Consider the following 16,153-nt stretch of genomic DNA (forward strand, 5'->3'; position numbering starts at 1 on the left):
TTTTTATAGCTATTATAAATGTACTTTAAAATTGTATGTTATTATTGTGCTAATTACAAACATACACATATATATACACATACCAAAATGACTTTTGTAAATAGATCTTCCACCCAGATACCTTCCTAAATTCTATTACTTCTAATAATTTCTTTAGATTCTTTTCTATTTTCTAATCAAATGATTACATCATCTTAAAATAAGGATAATTTTATTTTTTCATTTTTAATCTTAACATGTATGCATCTAGCAAAGTAGGTTTAAAATACATACATCAAATTCAATAGAACTAGAGGGAGAAAAAGACAAACTCACTGTCACAGTGGGAGGTTTCAACACATTTCCTTACATTCTTCCATTGTTGATAGGTCAAGCAAACAAAATACAGCAAATATATTGAAGATATTAATAATAATATTGAACAACAGAAGTCTGTCTTACATGTAATTCTGCTTCCTACAATTGGAGAGCACAATATCTTCTTCAGAACTGTCTTAGTTAACTACTGTTGCACAAACTCAGGGGCATAACAATAAATATTTATTATTTCTCAGTTTCTGTGGGTCACAGGAGCGGCTTGACAAGGTGATTTTGGCTCAAGGTTTCTCATGATATTCGGAGAGATGTCAGGAGTTGCAGTCATCTGATGGCTCGATTGGAGCTGGAGGGTCTGCTTTCAAACTGGCTGAGGCACCTGATTAGCAATTTATACTGGTGATAGGAAGGAAGCGTCAATTCCTCCCCATGTAGGTCTCTCCACATGGTGCTTGACATGGCAGCTGGCTTCTCCCAGAGTGAGCCATCTAAGAGAGCAAGGTGGAAAATGCAATGTGTTTTATGACGTAGCATAAATGGTCAAACACTATCATTTCTGCAAAGTCCTACTGGTTGTACATATCAGCCCTATTATTCTATATGGGAGGGGCCTACCCAAGGACATAAATACCTGGAGGTGAGGATAATTGGGGGCCACCTTGGAGACTGGCTACCACAAGCAGACATGAGACATATACAAACATTGACTATGCAATGGTCACAGAGCTTGTTTCAATAAATTCCAAAGAATAAGTATAGTAAAGGCCAGATTCTTTTATCACAATGCATTTAGGTTTGAAATTAATAACAAAAATATAAACTAGATATTGCTATTTGGAAATTTAAAAACACACAAATAACTCATGGGTCAAGGAAAAAATTATAATGAAAAATTTTTAATACTTATAACCAAGTGGTTATGAAAACAGATGAGATGCAGTTCTTCAAAGATAATTTGTAGCCTTAAATATTTATATTAAAAAGGAAGAACTGAAAATTAAGGATCTAATTTTCCAACTTAAGCAATAATTTGAAGAACTGCAAATACAAAGAAAGTAGAAGGAAGTAGATAATATAAATAGCAGCAGAAATCAATAAAGTAGAAAAGATAAAATAGAGATAAAAAAAGCTAAGAAGTTGATTTTTTGGAATGATTAAAACATGGACAAACCTCTGACACTGTGAATTAAGAAAAAAGAGAGAAGGCTACAATTGCATATCATATATGAAAAGAGGGACACAACTACAGATGAGGCAGAGATGAAAATGACAAGAAACTTTTATTGACAACTTTATGGCAACACATTTGAAAACTTACACAAAACAGACATATATCTAGAAAAATACAACTTAGCCAAATTGACTAAAAAAGAACTAGAATGCCTGAACTAGTCCTTTAAATAGTCCTTATAAGGAAGTAGAGGCAATAGCAAAAAAAAAAAAAAAAAAAAAAAAAAAAAAAAAAAAAAAAAATCATTCCACAAAGAAAACACCAGTTCCTGATGATTTTACAGATGTGTTCCACCAAATTTACAAATACCACATCATTCCAATCTTATACAAACTTTTTCAGAGAAAAGAAAAAGAGGTAATACTCCACAAACTCATTCTATGAGATGAAAATAACCTAGATTCCAAATCATAAATAACAAAACAGGCCCATTTTATTCATTAATACAGAGACAAAAATCCAATATATATATATTAGCAGAGTAAGACCAGTGATGTAAATAAAAGAAACCATAATATTCCATGAGTAAGTTGGGTTTATCCCAGAAAAGCAAAATTTAATATTAGGAAAATCTCCAAATATTTATTACATCAACAGTTAAAGGAGAAAAACCTGATGATCATATCAAAAGATGCAGAAAAAGTCCCTGATAAAACTCAACATACATTTATAATAAAAACTCTTAGTAAATTAGAAATCAAATGGAAGTTACTTTACCTGATCAAGAAGGGTCTCCAAAAATCTTATAATAAATATAATCCTAAAGAAGAAATATCAGAAGCCTAAAAATTGTGAACAAGGAAACATACCCACTATCATCATTTCTATCCAACAATGTGCTCTAGCCAGCACAATAAAGCTAGAAAAAGAAACCAAAGGTAACAAGATTATTTTATTTTTCTAAATATGTTAAATGTTGTTATTTTATTCTGTGTCTGATAATTCTATTAGTTGAGTTCTTTACAGGTGTGTTTCTGCTATTTGTTGTTTTTGCTGGTTCTTATTCATGGTGCCGTGTTTCCTTGTGTTTTAGTAATATTTGACAGTCAGCTGTTGATTTTCTTTGGACTTTTATTTGTGGAAATCATTTGAGGCCTGAGATGAAGGTGAGTTCCTCTAAAAAAGGTTTACATTTGCTTCTGCCAGGAATCTGGGGGCACTACCAGTGCCAGGACTAGCTTAATCTAAATTCTTGGCTTGCGTTTTTTCAGATCACCCAGGTAAAGTGAGTTTGATTGCAAACTGGTGTGAGGTCTAGCTTGTAGTTATGAATTCTTGAGGGTGATTCCCCTGTACATTCATTGTCATTGCCACAGTTTAAAACAGGCATTTTTTTTCCCTTACAGTTTCCTAGGTGTGGGATGGGGTGAGTTTTTTTCTAATTCACCTGTACACTGAGAAGACTCCCCTTTGAGGGTCCTAAGATTATGTAGGGTGGTATTTGCCCACCTTGGACAGACACTGAACTTTATCTTCTTTTCCTCATGCCCTGAAAGATCATGAAAATTGAAGTTCAAGTTTATCTGTCAGCAAATGCCCCTGAATCAGTTACTTATTGCCACAATATTGTGCCATAACAACCATTCCAAAACTTGGTGACTTAAATTAATAAACATTTATTATTTTTCGAGTCTGCAACTTGGTTTGACGGTTCTTCTCATTCAACTGGGTTCACTTATGCAGTCAGCTGTGGTCAGATAGGCTTCTCTGCTGGTCTTGGATGGACCCTTTTCCATGTTTGGAAGCCAGCTGGCTATAGGCTGATCTACAATGGCCTTGGATAGGATAGCAGGGAAGGCATGGCTCTCTTTCGCTGTGTCTCTCATCTTCCAGAAGGCTACCCCAGTCTTGTTCTCATAGTGGAGGCAGAGACCAAGAAAGGGAATAGAAATATGCAAACCTCTTTTGGCCTAGGCTTAGAACTAACACATTGTAACTTCTCCCACATTCTGTTGATCAAAGTGAGTTATAAGTTCAGCCCAGATTCAAGAACTGAAAATAGACCTCACCTCTTGATGCAGGAAACTGCAAAGCCACATGACAAAGGGCATGGATTTAGGGAGAGGTGGAGGATTGCTGCCATTTTTGCAATCAATCCACCACAGCCCCCAAGGTAAAGCTGGTTTCAGAGCTGGGCTTACTTCTCTGATTCTGAATTCACTTAGTTTGGGCTGGAGTGATTCTTACTGTCTTGCCAGCTCATTGATGCTTTTAAGATGATTTAAAAAAATTTTTTCCATCATTTTTATTAGTTTTCAGGGGAAGGATCAACAAAGGCACCTAGTCTGCCATGCTGTTTGATTGATGCTTTGGTGACTGGTTTTGCACATGTGGCTCTCTACCTACAATTTTCTTTCACAATCTTTGATACTCTGATCAAATGTCCCTTTCCACCCAGGCAGTGCTGACTATTCCCTCTAGACAACAAAAGCACTCTGTGCCCACCTCGACTAAGTGAAAGAATTCCTTATGTAGTAATCAAGATTAGCTATATAATTTGTGGAGTCCAATGAAAAATGAAAATTCAGTGTCCCTTGTTCAAAAATTATCAAGAATTTCAGGACAGTGACAAACGAGCAATAAACCAGAGCAGAACCCTTGTAAGTATGGGGCCCTGTGTGACTGCACAGGTCACAATCCCATGACGCTGACTCTGATAGTAATTATTGGTTTATGTCTCTATCTTCCTCATACATCACTGGGTGGGTGTGAGAGAACATTGTCTAAGGTAAGCCTGCCTAATTGATCTTTATGCCCCAAGAGGTTAGCAAGATACCAGGTACAATCAGTAAATGATTGTTAAATTAACAAATGAAAACTACAGGATGTTCTCGGTTCTAAAGCATGCCAACTCTTTGAGAACTCTTAGGAGAAAACTAAAAAAATCGTATCAAATATCTCCTTCCATTGTAAGATAATTTTCAATATCAGAACAATTTATAAAGTTATAGATATTAGGAATGAGAAAACAGTGCCTTTTAACATCCTACATTATGGCTGTTCTCATGCACCATGGAAAATGAGAAACTTCTCACACTTTTAAGGTGGGTTCCTTGGACCCACTTTCTATCTTATTTTCTCTGACATCTGCTTTTGTCTGAAACCTGAGCTGGGGATCATCTGCAATCTTAGCTCATGATTGACGGGACAACAAACTGGTCTTGTAGGCAGCAGGACAGGTGTTCAGCCTGCCTATCTCCCACCATACCACTTGCCTTCCCCTGGGGAAGGGCTTTCCAAGCCCTTTTGGATCATTTATATAATGTGGCATCTTTAAACATCTTCTGGGGCAAGAGAAGAGGAGTTGCCTCCCAGTTCTAGCCGGCCCCTCTCTGTGCCTCAGTTTCCTCCTTCATACAGGGAGGCCCCAAGGAGGTACAGGAAGAAGGGAGTTGTTGGTTGGGTGCTGAGTGAGAACAGTTGTCAGGTCTGTTCCTAGAGAGATGGACAGGGGGGTCTCCCAAGCCTGGGGTATGGGTTTCCCACATCTCTGGACCCCAAAGCTTTCAAGACCAGAAAAGGGGAGGAGGGAAGGATTTTAAGGTTGACTATTACCCTACACCCAACTTTCAGCGCCTGAGGCAATGTTTCCTCACACCCGGAAGTCAGAACTGAGAACCAGCCCCCCTCCCCCGTATTCAGCCCCTCTCTTTGTGGCTTCCCCGACACGGCCCCCTCCCCCCCATTACAGCACCGCTCTGGGTGCCAAGACGGATTCAAGCCAAGGACTGCTGCAGTCAGCTCTCCTCCTCCTCTCCCGGTCCCTGCAGCCTGTGTCCTGGCTCTGCAGCCTCTGGCTGTGCTTCGGACAGTTCCCCTCCCTCCTCTCCCCAGGCCCCCACCATGGCACAGCCCCTGGCCCAGGGCCCAGAGATGGGCGAGCACAGTGGGCACGTGTGGGGGCCCCAGCAAAGACGGCAGGTATAGCGGGGTTCTCCTTCCACACTGGGGATGCCTCGGGTCGGCCAACGGGGGTTGGGGGGACGCCTGCCAGTGGCTCTAAGACACGGCACAGCGCCCCACCCAGGCAGGGGCAGAGGAGGGCTGCTCCTAGAATCGAGGCCAGGAGCTGACGTCCGAGAGCAGACTGGGAATACCGAAGGAGAGTCTTCTAAGGGGATGTGCCTGGGGGTCTGTGTGTGACATAGAGGGTATGACTGTGCCTTGGTGGGGCGTTAGACGGTGTCTGTGAAGCTGTGTGGCTGTCTCTCTTCTGGTCTTGGGTCTCTGTGCCTAGGTCAGCTGTGCGTGGCCACGACACTGTGTGCCAGTTCCTGGGTCCCGGCGGACACTGACCCGCTGGCCCCTGGGGAGGGGGGATCTCATTCGCAGCCCCAGGCTGGGCCTTCCCAGCGCTGTCCGCGAAGCGGGCGCTCCTCAGGGGCCCCGGCAGCCGCCCGGCGGCTGCGACCTCGGCCCTCCAGGGTCCTGTGCGGGGGCGGGGAGCTCGGTCCCCCTCCCTTTCCCCGGCTCCGGTCTCGGCGGCCCTGCGCGGGGGCGGGGGCGGGGGCGGAGCGCGCGGGCGGGATCCCCCCGCCTCCCCTTCCTGGTCCCCGGGAAATCCAGCCTCCGTGGCTTGGCCGCCTCCCGCTCCCGCGCCCGCTGCTGCTAGGCACTCGCTCCGGGCTCCGCAGCCGGCGCGGCCCCTTCGCTGGGGGCTCCGCAGTGCCGGGCCCCGGGCCCTGCTCGCCCGCCCGCCACCGCAGCGACCCCCGCCCGGGCCGCCGGCACCATGTAACCGGGTCGGAGCCCGAGCCGGGCCAGGTAAGCCGCGGGGAGGGGTGGGGATGGGCCCGCGCTCGCCGCGCCCTCTGCAGCGCCCCCCACCCTCGGCCTGGCTGCGGCCCCGGCGCCGCCCACGCCCGGGGCTCCGGCGGCCTAGACTCCCGGCCCCGGGAGGGGGGAGGGGCTGGGCCTCCTCCACCGCCCCCGCCCCCGCCCTGGCCTGGCGGTCCGCAGACCTGACCCGCGGGGCGGGAGGGGGGACCACGCGGAGGACCGGCTCTCCCCCGAAGGGCCGCGGGCAGGCCAGCCCCGGCCCGGCCCAGCCCTTAGCGGGCTAGGGGCATGGGTGTGAGGGGGTAGTCAGCTGGTGTGAGAGGGGTTGGGAGGGTGGGGGAGTGGTGATGTTGGGAGATCCGGAGAGAAGTTTCCTCTGCAGGTGTGTGAGTGTGAGTGCGTGTCTCCGTGTGTCTGTGATGAGTGTGTGTGTCACTGTTGGGTCTGTGGGTGATTGTGTGTACCAGTGAGTATATGCAATGTGAGCGTGTGTGCCACTGTGGGTAAGCATACGAGTGTCAGTGAGTGTATGTACTGTGAATGTGTGACTGTGTGTCTGTGGACATGTGTGTGAATGAGTGTGTCTTGGCACTGCATGTGTCCCCGTATGTCTCTACCTACGAGTGTGTATGTGAATGGATGTGTGCAGGTGTGACTGTGTCTCTGTGAGTGGCTCTGGATGTCTCTGGCCTGTGTTATTGAATATGTGTGTGTGTGAATGTATTTGAACAGGGTTCACTCCAAATCACCAAAACCTGGGCTTTGTACCCCCTCTCCCAGGGGATTCCTGGTGGTGGTGGTGCATCTGCCAGGGAAACTAAGACTTTTCAGAGGTCAGATCATCCCCCCACCCCAGGTATTCCTCACCCCTGACTCGTACAAGAACTACATAGCAGCCCCCCACCCCCCCACACACACTCTCATTCCTTTTTCTCTCCCCCAGGGAGTATCCTCTGTGATGCTACTGGTTGTGTCCTTTCTGCATGTGGGGGCCTCTCAGGGAGGTAGGGCCTGGGATGAGCTGGAGTGTGCTTCTTCTTTGGGCTTGGGAACTTGTGTTATCCCAGGAATGTTTCACTGAAGGCTCTTCAGGGCCAGGAGCTGAGGAAGTCAGGTGGAAGCTTCCACCCTATTCTTAGTTATCAGCGCAGGTGGCTCTGTCCCAGACTTCCAGGCCCCAAATCTCCCAAATTCTAGGTCATTGGTTCAGCCCACTGTTTCCTGGTAGGTCTGTGCTAAAACTCTTTGAAGTAATAATAATAATAAATAATGCCTTCATAGCAGTCCATGCCTTCTAAAAAATGCTCCCCTCACAATTCTTTTTTCTTAACTCTCCAATAGCCTTGAGAGGCAGGCAGGCATGTATCAGGTTAAGTCATATTAAATTGCCAACATTCAACTCTTTTTGTTTTTCTTTTTAACTGACTGAACAGCAATTTCATGCGATTCAACCTAATATGTCAATTTACAGATGAGGATGTTGAGGCTCAAGAGGTGAATTGCATTTCTCACAATAACACACTGCTTGTCAGTGGTACAGGAAGACTCCAATCCAGCCTAGGCTGGGCTAAGATTGGAGAGTGGTACTCCCAAGTGTGCTTTCTCTGACTGTGGGTGCTGCCCTCCACCTCCTCCCAGCATTTCCTGAATGCTGGGGCTACTTCTACACCCAGCTGTCAAAGCCTAAGAGGGAAAGAGAGGAGAGAGGGAGAGGAGAGAAGGGAGGGGAGGGGGAGGCTTCGTGAGTTGGCAGTGAATCAGGGCCTAAAAAGGGAGCTGAGAGGGCTAGGGTGGCAGGTGTTTCTAAAAGGAACATGAACATAGGATGAACAGCCTCAAATAAACCCCCACTTCTCCCACCCCACACTGCCCCACTGATCTGGCAGGCATGGCCCATTGCATTTTCTGCCAGGGGGCTCATGTCCAAGAAGTGAGCATCTATGTAGTTATAGGATGATGGTCAGGGGAGGAACCATAGAATTGACTTGGTTTAACCTCTTAATTACAAAGTGGGGAAATTGAAGCCTGGGGAAAGTAGGGCAGTTGCCCAAGGTCACACAACAAACTTGTGGGTTCCCAGGCTAGTCTCAGCCCAGGAACTTTCCACCCCTCCATGTTGCCTTCCACTCCAGGAACCACCAACACCTCCCACAACCAGAGCTGAGAAGAGGGGATTTGGGGAAAAGAAATGAAGACTTGATAAACCTAGGGCTGTAGGCTCTTCAACCTATGGCTTTCTGGGGTGGGGGTTGGTGGATGGAGGGTGAGTGGGTACAGATGCTTCTGGGGATGGGGATTTCTAGCTATACCCACCACCAAGTTAATCCATGGGCTTGTCTTGATTTCTGCGCAGAATTTCTTCTGTGGCAGTGCCTGCTTTCAGCTGCTGTTTGGCACCTCACATCATCTCTCTCTGGCTGATGTTGGGGCTTAAGCTGGCTAAGCTCCATTTTCCTTCATCCCATCCAGTTTCTGATGCCTTTTGCTATAGCCAGACTGACAATTCTTGGGTTCCTCATGGGTAGAGAAACTGCTGGGGCTTGTCTGATTTTGGAAGGGTCTATAGTTACTCCATACCTTTTCTAATTAAATCCTCCTGGAGCCTAGGGTGAATGGAAAAATGATTGTCCCCATTTTACAGGTGGGGAGCCTGAGGTTCAGAGAAAAGCCTCCAATTTGTTTGGTTTTTCTCTTAACCTACTCCACTAAGATTAGTAGAAGAGGTTCCTAGAGTGAGGGGATGAAGAGAACAAATGACAATAGAGGTTTTGTCTAGAGCGACTTCCAAACCCTATGTCTAGTGTCTTACCATCCTCATGGCCAAGAAACCTTCCCAGAGTCTGAATTCATTCCCCCTTGGTGGAGATAAAGCTTTGTCTCCCAGTGGGAGTTGAAAGACCAGCTGCGTACCCTCCACTGTTGCAAGCATCGTGTCTGGATTCACTCTTTATCTCCCCCTGCTACCCCCCCCCCCCCATCTGAAGCCTGCTGGCTCAGCAGGCCTCCTGCTGTCTGGGGAGTCTGGGTTTGAGCTGGAGTGAGGCAGTGACACCATCGTTATGGTAACGAGCTGCCAGCTCATCATTGCTAATAATTTGTCAGGCCCCTGGACTCATTGCAGCATCCCTTCCCACCGGCCCTTCTTCCCATGTCATAGACAGAAAAAGTGAGGCTGTGAGGGACAGGCCTGTGAATAAGGGAGCCTGGGAAGGTGGGTGGCTTTGTCCTTGGGGTCATAGTTGGAGGGCTGGGGGCAGGTTGCTTGGAGGCTTGTTCATACTTGTGGTTACATAGGTTTGCACATGATTGCATGGGCTGTTAATGTGAATTCATACAGGACATGCTTGTGTGGACCTGCATATGCTAGCTGACATGCTTGTGTGCTTTTATACACCAACTCACATGCAAACATGCTTCCAAGCATCAGAACATACTTGTATATGAATACTGCCTCTCCATCTGCACATAAGGCACCCAAGAAATCTGGGATTGTGGGGGTGTCCAGGTATGTGGGTGGGGATCTGATCTTTTTCTGTTGCAGCTTCAAAGTGTCTTGTTAACAAAGGGACAGAATGGTCCCAGGATTCTTTCTATTTCTTTCCAGTCAAGAACTCAGAGTGGGAGAGGGCTGGGGATGGTATGGAGGGCCCAAGCTCCCAGCTCCTGCAGGCCCTTACCTCTATGCCCTTTGAGCTCAGGTAGTCTCTGTCCCCCTCACCTTCTGTTCTTTCCCATCCTCTCCTCCTCCTGTGTGTAAATATTAAAGAGCTGAGCATGCAGGGCTGATGTAGACATGGGGAGAGAATGAAATTAAAAAGGATTCCCTCGCCCCCATCCTGACACCCCCGCCCCGCAGTCCTCCGCTCCTTCCTCCTTCCTTCTCCCCTCCCCTCACTCAGTGCTTCCACATGTCTCTCCTCCCCCCAGTCCAGATGGGAGCTGGCTTCTTCAGATAGGGGGCTCAGAACAGGGTGTGGTGAGCTACCTCTCTCTGTCTCCCCCCACCATCACATCTGCCTACTGGGCTGGGGACCCCCACGTGAGTATTTCTTTTATTTTTGGGGTGGTGTTTAAGAAGAAAAGTGGTTTTTAGAACCAGCTGTGAGTGGCGTTGAGAGGCTCAGGGCTGGAAGGAGGTGGGTGGGGTCCTCTCTCTAGGCTCCTCAGGCAAGCTCCGTGTCTGGGTTTATTTTTTTCTCTCTGGACGTAGAGGGAAAGGAGAGGAATCAGGTGCCCCCGGTGGGTGGGAGCAAATGCGAGAGGTGCAGAGGGAGGGGGGTTTCTGTTCTGAAGAGAGTGTTTGATGGGGTAAGCCAGCTCCTTCCTGGCATCCTGGGTTTCTGGCAACGGGTCCGGAGAGTCCCTGGGAGCTGTCCCGAGTGCTGAACGGGACTCAGCAGGGATTTGCTTCGTTGGCGCTGTCCGAGTGCTGAACGGAGCTGCGTTCGTGTTCTGGTCTGATGATGGGAAGGCTGATGGGCAATGCTGAGGGCTCACTAAAAAAATTCTCCAGATGACCCACTTTCCATGGGCAGAACCCCTGGATAGAAAGTAGACTCTGGGGTCCTCCTTCTGGCTCTGGGCCTCACAGTTAGTGGTATATGGGAAAGGAACTCACCTTTCCCTGTTTAACATCCCCCCACCCCCTTTTACAAAACACCCTGGTTGTTGGTGAGGGGGTAGGTATGGAGGATAATATTGTGACTGTGAGCCCTCTTCTCCTGGGATCGTTTGAGTGGAACAATCTTAGGGGTACTGGCACCAGTCTTTCCCTAGTGAGTCCCATGAGTTCAGGCTCACGGCAGTTTTGAATTAGGAGAGCTTGAGACTGCCTGATTAGGCTGGGGTGGATAGAGATCAGGATTTTAGGATAATTTGACTGACCATTTGATATTTCTCTGTAATTCAGGACATGGGGCACTGAGATATTCTGTTAGCCTGTCTCGTGCTCAGGTCATTTCAACCATAGCTCAGACTTCTGTTGGGGAGGAAGATTTCCAAGCAAAGGATTCAGGGAGTGGGTGGGGTTGTTCAGTACCTCAGAGCAGAGAAGGAGGAGGCTACTGTAGAAAGGGCAGTGGGAAAAGAGGAAAATCTGGGGGAGTAAAAATATTCAAGTTGGGAGATAGAGTCTGGGTTTCAGTCCTCAGTTCCTCTGGAAATCTTTTTCCCACGACCTAGGGTCAGGATCACCTCAATTATCTGGCTTCTTATTCCCCTGTTTTGTAACCTGAAGGGAAAAGAGCAAGGAGTTATTTCTCCAGGTTCTTTCCCTTGTCATCCCAGGGGAATGAGAGCCAAATGTCAGGACATGCAGATGAGACTGTGGGGGGACAACAGGCAAGAGGGGTTGATGGCAGCTTCACCTCCCATCCCTAAGAGCACAATCAAATATTCAAATGGGATCCTTCCTGGGGGGAGAGTAAGACGAGGGTTTCCATATGATGCTGGACAAAAATTTGGTATTGCAGGGAGTTCAAGAAAAGGGGGGAAATATCTAGGGGCCCCAAACTGAATCAGTTCATCCCTTCCCAGATGTGACTTCTGGTTAATAAAGGAGCCCTTCACCCTCATGTTTTTGATGTAACCCATTAAGATGATTTCTCCCCTTCTCTAGCTGCTTGGGAGGAGCTGAGTTTTCCTATGCAGTGGGTGCTGGGAGATGGTGGGTGTGGGTGTGGGTGCCTGTTTGGGGAGGGGAGGTGTTTGTGCTTCACTCAGCTCCCTTGGTTACATAACACCTTTGATAAGACTTTACTTTGGAGCTGCTGCTACTGCCTGAAGCAGTCACCCCTCCACCCCCACATAGATGCTGGATGTCCACCCCCTTCTCCCTGGCCCCTTGGAGAGTCCCGCTATTCATGATACAGTGTTCCAGCAGCCGCTTCCCTGCCAAGAGATGTCTGTGGCTTGCTTCCTTGATCCCTACCCAGCTTCTGCTTTGAAATACTTGGTTCTTTTGTTACCTTGAGCCCAGGTCACCTATCTACATTTTTAAGCCTCCAAGTTTAGCCTTTCCTTGAGCGGGACCCCCAGGCTGGGCTAGGAGGGGCTCCCTAAACATTATGAAGTAATGTTATGGAAGGAGAGGGGCATCCTAGATTTTAGGGACCAGAGATAATTTCCTCATGGTTCCTTCCTCTGCCCAATAACTTTTTTGGAATTTGGGAGAAGTGGACCATACCCAGAGATACTGAAAGGAAAAACTCTAGCCTTGACATTTTCCCTTCACTTCCCCTTTGGAATTAAAAGGTTATGTATATGGGGGAGGGCCTGCCACTTGGGTGGACTCCAAAGTGCACCTATTCCAATAGTAACCCCCACCCATGTTGTATTTGGAAATAATGGCTTCTCCAGGAATGAAACAAGGGGAAAACAAAGCCCTCCTTTAAAATGTTTTTTTTTTTTTCTTTCTGAGAATGGGTGGGAGTGGGGTATGTCCAGGAGTGGGGCATGTCCTATTGATAATAGGCACAACTTTCCATATGGATAAGTGGGAGACTCTACAAAAAGGAGAGAGCAAATGCAAACTTGTAATGTTACTGAGAGAAAATACAGCCTCCTGGCTTTGTGCATGGGGTAGAAGTCAGGAGGTCTGGGTATTTCTGCGGGACCTGTGATTTCAGTGCACATGCATGTGTATTTCTGCCTGTGAGTGGGCTTATGACTGTGTAGGTACACATAAGTATGTGTGAGTATGCTGTGTCTATGTGTACACATTTATGAGTTTATGTGTATAAGTGTAAACACATGCAAACGTGTATATACAGAATATGTATGAATTTATGTATGCATACATGTATATGTGGCTGTGAAGGCAATTACTTAAATTGGCATATGTGTGAATGTGGTGTGCTCACCCAGTGATGCGTATATGTGAGTTTAAGTGTGGGTATAGATATGTGTGTGGGTGCATATATATATACATGTATGAATTAACAGCACATGAATATGTGTGTATTGGTGGAGGCATAATACATGAAAAAATGTGAGTGTGTGTAGGGGGGAGAGACAGAGAGACAGAGAGACTGGAGATTGAGAATTGGGTTTCTCCAAAAGTTATTTTCCCAAAAGCTTGAACTTGATCCACACCCTGGTGCCTGTGGCTCTTCTCCAGAAAGCAAGCTCCTTGAGGCACAAATTTTCATGTCCTGGAGAGCCAACACTTCTCTACTACTGTTCATATGAATGGAGTTTGCAAAGGAAAAACCTGGAAATGCCTTGGGGACAGAGTAAGGGAGCCCAGCCCAAGGCTGTTCACACACTGTAGTGCTCAGGATTGTATGCGCGGAAAGAGTTTGGGAGATGAAATTTTAACCTTAGTACAGAGGTTTAAAGAATCAAACAGAACAGGTTGACCTTCGTAGATTAAAGGGGCAAGGGACATTAGGGAATAGATAAGCCTCTCACATACAGGGTACATGGCAATATGTGTATACATGTATATGTATATATTACTTTGATATTACTTGTCTATGCCATTATTTGCATGTCTCACCATAAGTGCACATTCTAATATGTTCATACATGAAAAAATCTACTTATATACCAACACAGGGATTTTTCAACCTGCACATACTTACACACATATGCACCTGAACAGAGTGTACAGAAATATGTGGGCATATGCTAATGCTGCACCGATACGTGTGCACCTCACTCACCCAGGTTAACAAGGGCCTGAAGACCCTCCCTTCCCCATCACACGTGCCTCACCCAATACATCCATTCATTCAACCAACATTTTTGCCTGTTATGGGCCATGTACTGTGGTAGACTCTGGGGATGGTCCTTGACCTTGGGTGGCTTGAGGTTTAGAGAGGGTAAAAGACCTGGAACTAAGTAAACAGAATGTTAAGGTAGGAGAATATAAGTGTTCCTGGCGGGCAGCAGGGATGTAAAGAGAGACTGGTAAAACCTGGGGTGGGGAGGGAAAGGCTTTGGTAAAGTATCCATAGATACTACCGTAGAGCAGGAGGCTTTTGAGTCAAGGATTAACAGATGCTCACATTTTGCCCAGGTGGGCAACTGTGGAAAAGGGTATTTCAGGGAGAGGAATTGTCCCAACTGGTCTCCCTACTTCCACCTTTGCCAGCCCCATCTCTATTGACTCTTCCCCAAAAGCAGTCAGAGTAATATGAGGTCACACCTTTCCAATGGCTTTCCATCTCACTTGGAGTGAAATCCAAAGTGCTTAGTGAGGCCTGAGCAACATAAATGCCATTTATATAAGAGCCCCCCATTACTTCCCTGATCTGATAGGCCTCTCTTCTCCCTCACTCAGCTTCTACACCAGCTTCCTTTCTGCTCCACGAAGGTGCTGAGCACAGTCCCACCTCAAGGACATGGCACTTGCTGCTCCATAGCTTGTGATGCTCTTCCCCCAGATATCTACGTGATTCACTCCCTCACTTTTGCTCAAAAGTCGCCTTTTTGGAGAGGCCCTCCCCTAACAGTTTATCTCAAATAGACCCTGGTCATTCCATCCCCTCACTCCACTTTATTATTTTTTTTTATTACAGTGCTTACCCCCACCATTATTTCATGTATTTGTTTATCCTCTTCTTTTTTCCACTAGAATATAAACTTCATAGCATAGGAGCTTCATCTGTTTTGCTCACTGCATCCAGAAGAGTGCTCGGCTTGGAATGGCAGTCAGTACATATTTGTTGAGTAACCCTGGCTGCCATTCTCCCTTCCTTTTGAGTCGTGTCACCAGCACCCACCAGCCAGGGCTGCCATGCGGGGGACCCTCTGGTTCCATTCCCTCAGTGATACAGGGCTCCTGCCTTACAGAGCAGGGGTGGGGATCAGGGCCCTGCTGATCAGAGCCCAGGTGGGAGGGGAGCAGCTGCAGGGCCCCCGTCCCTAGCCCCAGAGACAGAAATGATGTCCTCATCCCCAAGAGGCCAGTGCTAGAGCCCCTTCCAGATTCCGGGCTGTAATGTGAGGGGCCATCGGAGGTCAGAGCCATAAACAGCATGTGGATCCTGAGAGGAGAAGGGGGCTGACGATGGGGAGTTCTGAGCTGGAGCTCAGGTATGGCCTAACCTTCCTCAAGCCAGATGTGGTGGGAGGCAGGACAGTGTCCTTAGGCAGCGTCACTCTCCAGCCCCTGCCTCCTCCCTCCCCTCTTCCTCTCCCTGTTCCACTCCTAGTCCCCTCTTCTGAGGGAGTGTGGCCTTGCACTCTCTGTGGGTACCTTGGCCAAGTTTGGGCTCAGGAGTAAGTGGCCCCCCGAGGCTGTGATGTGGATTCAGGAATGTAGGGAGAACCAGGAAAAGGGGACTAGATCTTAAGAGGACAGGCTGAGGTGTGGTGATAGGGGGAGAATTTCTCTGAGAGCCTCAACTTTGTTTCCTTCTCTCCCAAGAGAGCACAGAGAATTGAGCTTCTCTTGCAGAATGAGAAACTGAGGTTAGACCACTGGCAGGACCAATCAGCTGCTAGTGGGAAAGGACTAAAACATAAGTATGAGGGAAAAGCTGTGAGGATATCTGGTGAGAAAAGGAGGAAGAAGTGGGAGTTGAGGGTCAGCCTTGCCCCATGCCACTTCCTGACCTCTGGTGGGAAGGGACGTCAAAGGCCTAAGGATCCTCTTTGAGAGTTCAGCTCTCCTGGGGCTGGGGTGCCTCATCCCCAAGAGCCCAGTGCTAGAGCCCCTTTCAGATTCCGGGCTGTATGGGGACCTTCTGCCTCTCTCTTTCTGTTTCTGGGGCTAGGGACAGGGGCCCTGCAGCCGCTCCCCTCCCACCTGGGCTCTGAGCATGGGGGTTGGGCCGAGACAGCCGCCAGAGCCGCCCACCTGCCCGCGGTGTCATGGCAACG

The 16,153-nt window shown here is 47.6% G+C and overlaps 1 protein-coding gene across 4 annotated transcripts in view; it reads left to right on the forward strand.

Annotated features, from left to right (window-relative positions):
• Nucleotides 1–5,637: 5,637 nt before the first annotated feature.
• The window catches only part of DLGAP3 (DLG associated protein 3), a 57,572-nt gene continuing 47,056 nt past the window's right edge, over nt 5,638–16,153 (forward strand). The window contains exons 1-2 of one of the 4 annotated variants that reach the window (XM_037827779.1): nt 10,006–10,023; nt 10,258–10,364. The gene's annotated coding sequence lies outside the window, so the exon portion shown is untranslated. Of the gene's footprint in view, nt 5,698–6,171; nt 6,311–10,005; nt 10,024–10,116; nt 10,365–16,153 lie in introns of those variants that run through there. The other 3 variants (XM_037827781.1, XM_037827780.1, XM_037827778.1) reach the window with 3 other exon arrangements.

This window comes from Choloepus didactylus, chromosome 2, assembly GCF_015220235.1.
Source record: "Choloepus didactylus isolate mChoDid1 chromosome 2, mChoDid1.pri, whole genome shotgun sequence".
In the NCBI taxonomy this organism is placed as follows: Eukaryota; Metazoa; Chordata; class Mammalia; order Pilosa; family Megalonychidae; genus Choloepus; species Choloepus didactylus.